At 34.9% G+C, this 4,396-nt stretch overlaps 1 long non-coding RNA gene across 2 annotated transcripts; it reads right to left on the bottom strand.

Moving 5' to 3' along the window:
• Window positions 1-665: 665 nt before the first annotated feature.
• On the bottom strand, window positions 666-1,971 carry LOC128281522 (uncharacterized). 2 transcript variants are annotated; one of them, XR_008271741.1, is made up of 2 exons: window positions 1,732-1,971; window positions 666-920 (listed from the first exon to the last, which is right to left on the bottom strand). It is a non-coding gene; the product is annotated as an uncharacterized LOC128281522 (long non-coding RNA). The 2 variants fall into 2 exon arrangements; XR_008271740.1 differs by having other exon boundaries at window positions 1,797-1,971.
• Between the last annotated feature and the right edge of the window lie 2,425 nt (window positions 1,972-4,396).

Raw genomic sequence — 4,396 nt, 5'->3', positions numbered from 1 at the left:
ACTTTATTCTAATGTCTCCTTATTGGTGCAGAACTAAACTATGCAAGTAAATTGACTGTAAAGTTTATATCCTGCCTAAGCACAATTTGTCAAATACAAAAGTTTCCATATTGTATTAAGATATGGTACTTCAAGGCCAAGAATTTATTCATCATATTATTATGGACAAAACGAATATATTTTTAACTGAAGTGAGTGAACAACCATTCAAGAGCTTAATGGATAAGATTTATCCATATTGAATTGTTTCAATAGCTTTTCTATATATGTTAATTGATGAATAAATATTCTAATTATTAAATGTTCAACTTGAAATCTAAGATAAAATTTTGTCTTACTAAGAACTTTCATTTCAAATTCCTGTTTTAGACAGTTAGCAAGTATAAAGATCTCTTCTAAACTCCCTGCTATGTTTAAGTCGTCAACATAAACTACAACTATTGCAAGCCCATATTCTATTTTTTGTAACACCCCAAACCCGGCCTAGACGTTATGGCCGAATCTGGCTATGTCACATTGGTCGGATTTTGAAAATGGAGCTAACACGATAAAAACCTTAAGCTTATAAACCTATAATTGCTTTCATTTAATTCAAAACATATATTCAATTAGTCGACTTGCCTTAAAAAGTATCATTTTAGCGGAAGCTTAGGAAAATTGTCGTGTTTAAGGAAAACAATTTGCATTTTATTTTAGAAATTCATGGTTTAGGTTAAACCATCATAGTAATAAACAAGTTAATTCCAAACCCAAAACCAAAGCCAAACAGTTTAAAAGAATCTAGAGAGTCCTAGAAAATACAACCTCTCAAAACTCAATGCCAAAACTTAAATAAAACAGTAAAACAAAATTAAATAGTAATAGGAAGTGGTCACTATCGAGTCCTCCGCTGCACCGATCCGTCTAACTCTATGGATTACCTGTACAGAACAAATAGAGAAGGGGTGAGTTTACGTAAACTCAGTGTGTAACCCAGCAGAATTAGACATGTACACATACAAAAATTCAAAACCATACAAACATAGATTCGGGCCTAAGCCCATTTTAGATTCAGACATGGATGTGCAAATCAGAATCAGAAATTAGATTTCTACCCCTATCCTCTACACACAATATCCGACCATCCCTACACACCATGTGGGATTTGAAATACCCACCCAGCCCTACATATCATATTGTACCGATGCGGTACATAACAGATATGATGCAGCAATGCTGCTAGATAATAGCCATAAATTGCCTTTCTGTAGCACCCCAAACCCGGCCCAGAAGTTATGGCCGGATCCGGCATGCCACATCAAAAACGTTAAAAAAAAAATTCCATTCTAAGTCCAGAAAATCGTACTTGATGTTCAAAAGATTAATTCATTAAGGATTAAAGTGAATTGAAGTCATGCACCGGTAGGAAACCGGAAAAAGGTGGTGAGTCCATCATTTGCTTAAATACCAAGCTCCTTCGGATCCAATCCTAGACATGCATACCGCCATTGCCACACCTTAACGTCATGGATATTTCTAGAAACTGATTTGATTAAGTCATTTTTAGGAAAAGTGATTAATTTTGGAAAATACTTTCATTCGGAAGCTTTGCTTGTTGTCGTGTTATTTTGAAATCAAGCTGTTGTTTTTGAAAAGCGCCTAAAGCTATCCAATTTCAACAGTTAAAATAAGTATTACCTATCTTAGTAATACATATTAAAACCATCAAAAATAGTTAAGCGGCCTTATTACATTTAAAAACCCAAAACTTCAATCGTAAATAAAAGGATGTCCAGTTCACCAGAAGAAAATCTAACTTTCAGAACGGGTGGCCACTTCGAATTCCCTCACAGCTCCAAGCCTACTATGGTTGGGGATTTCCTGCGTGGATGAAAATAAAAGGGGTGAGTTTGGGGAAACTCAGTGTGTAAATTAACCCAACCATAGCCTATATCAGCTCAAACCACAGAAATAGAATAAGTTGGCCTTAGCCCAAAACAGAATTCAGAATAAAGCCTATAGGCCCATAACAGAACAAAACAGATATTACATGTTTATGCAGAAACCCAACCATATCCAATCGTATACACCCCCGTACCAACCTTACACCATGTGGGGAGACAACTCGACCCACCCAACAGCTACACACCACAGAATTTGCAGCATGGCTGCAGAGCGAATAATGTGTGAGTCACAGATCTGAATAATCGTGGCGAGCCACGAAGCAGATATATGTGGCGAGCCACCGGATCGAATATTTGTGGCGAGCCACCGGATCGAATATTTGTGGCATAGCCACCGAACGCTTCCTCCATAATATAACCCATGTCCCCATGCAGCAGATATATAATCATGGCATACATCATACGTAATCGGATCATCATGCTTTTCGGTCAAAATTAACCTAGGGGTATAACGATAATTTTACACCTAGGGGTATAACGATAATTTTCCATACATAGGGTATTATAGTAATTTAGCTACTTTTAGGGTTTTCATGCATATCCTAACTATTTACGTACTATCGAATACTTACAGCATACTTACGAATTGGGCCGTTGGCCCATGAACTGATCTTTGGCCCATTAAGCCCAAATTATCAAAATGTACGAAATCGCGTCTGCGGTTTATTACTTTAGATTACCAAATATACAAACCCAACTATCTTACAAGCATTCGCACACGCAAATTCCCAAAATACGGACTTTTCGGCATTTGGCTTTTGCCAATCTAGTCTATGAGAGGTGTCAATTACACACATTTGCTGACGATATCTTGTGAGATCCACACACGAACCGCCTACAATTGGATTACTAACACGTTAATCTAACTATTCAAATACAAACTACGTATTAATCTCTTACAATATTCGGCCAACCACACCTACAGATCATAGTAAGCTTATAAGAAATCAATAAGCAACTCATTAACAAATTTTGTCAATGTTTACCACATAATCATAATTTCACTGCAAGCTGTCTTCCTGAGCAATAGTCACTAAATTATTTATAACTGGAGCTACGAAACTCCAAATCAAGTGCCGTTAATTTTTCCTGAAAATAGACTCATATATCTTCTATCCATAAAATTTTCAGAATTTTTTGTTTAGCCAATCAATACCAGATTTTTCTCAAAGTTTCCCATGTTTCACTGTTTGACTAATCTAACCACTCTTCATTACGAATCAAATTTCTCATTTTACAGAATTCAAAATATGTTCTTGTTTATTTCATTAGAAACTAGACTTAATAAGCTTTAATTACATAATTTATGCAGCTTCTAACTCATCTTCCACAATTTATGGTGATTTTTCAAAGTCACGTTACTGCTGCTGTCCCAAGCAGATTTATTACCAAATCACTCTTTCACACCTAACTTGCATGCTTGTTATTTAAACATGTATATCACCAATCAATCATCACATATCTATGATTTTACTTAAGTATAATCTCCATTTCATCATTTTAAAGCACAACATGTTAGCTGATTTTTCCTTTAACATCTAAGGCACATGCATGCTTATTTGTTTGGTGAACTTCACCTATCTTCCATTTTTCATCAAAAGAACATGAAACAACAACCATTTCCTTCATTTTAATTCATGACTAAATGCTCACAACACAACTAAAATCAAAATATACTTCAACAGTTAAGGTAGAATCAAGAAGAACTCATGAACCTCAAAATAGAAGCAAGGTACCAAGAACTTACCTTCAATTTTCCTCCTCCTAATGACCAAATACTCAAGAGCTTTCTCCTCTCCTTTCTCTTCTCTAACTTTCAGCTATGATGAACAAAGATGGACAAAACTTTGTTCTTTTCACCCCTTTTTCTTTTAATAAAACTTCATATTTCATCCATTTAATTCTTTAATACAAAAGATATGAAATTCTTATCATGAAACATTTACCTAACCCATTATCATGAAACATTTACCTAACCCATTATCATGGAACATTTACCTAACCTATTATCATGAAACATTTACCTAACCCATTATCATGGAACATTTACCTAACCTATTATCAAGGAACATTTACCTAACCTATTATCAATTTGTATCAATTTGTACCATAAATTATGGATATCAAGTGTACATTTTGTCTATAACAACATGATGGCTGGCCACTTCATGTAAAATGGGAGGTTTGTCATGCAAATCCTCCTATTTTGCACTCCTATTTATTTGGCCACTTCAATTTAGCCTATAGCATTTTCAAACATTTTCACATAGGTCCTATTTCATAATTTCACCCCTTTTTTCTTATGGAACAAAAATTAACTAAAATTGTCGAGTTCTATCTTAAGTTTGGGCTTTCTAGAGGCCCACTAACATAATTAAACCTATGCCAACATTCACAGAATTCCCGAAAATTAGGGCGTTACACTTTCAGTACACTTCCTCTAATATACATAA

This window comes from Gossypium arboreum, chromosome 10 (genome assembly GCF_025698485.1).
Source record: "Gossypium arboreum isolate Shixiya-1 chromosome 10, ASM2569848v2, whole genome shotgun sequence".
NCBI classification, from domain to species: Eukaryota; Viridiplantae; Streptophyta; class Magnoliopsida; order Malvales; family Malvaceae; genus Gossypium; species Gossypium arboreum.
Note: the sequence above shows the minus strand (reverse complement) of the source record. Positions and strands in the feature narration are given on the sequence as shown.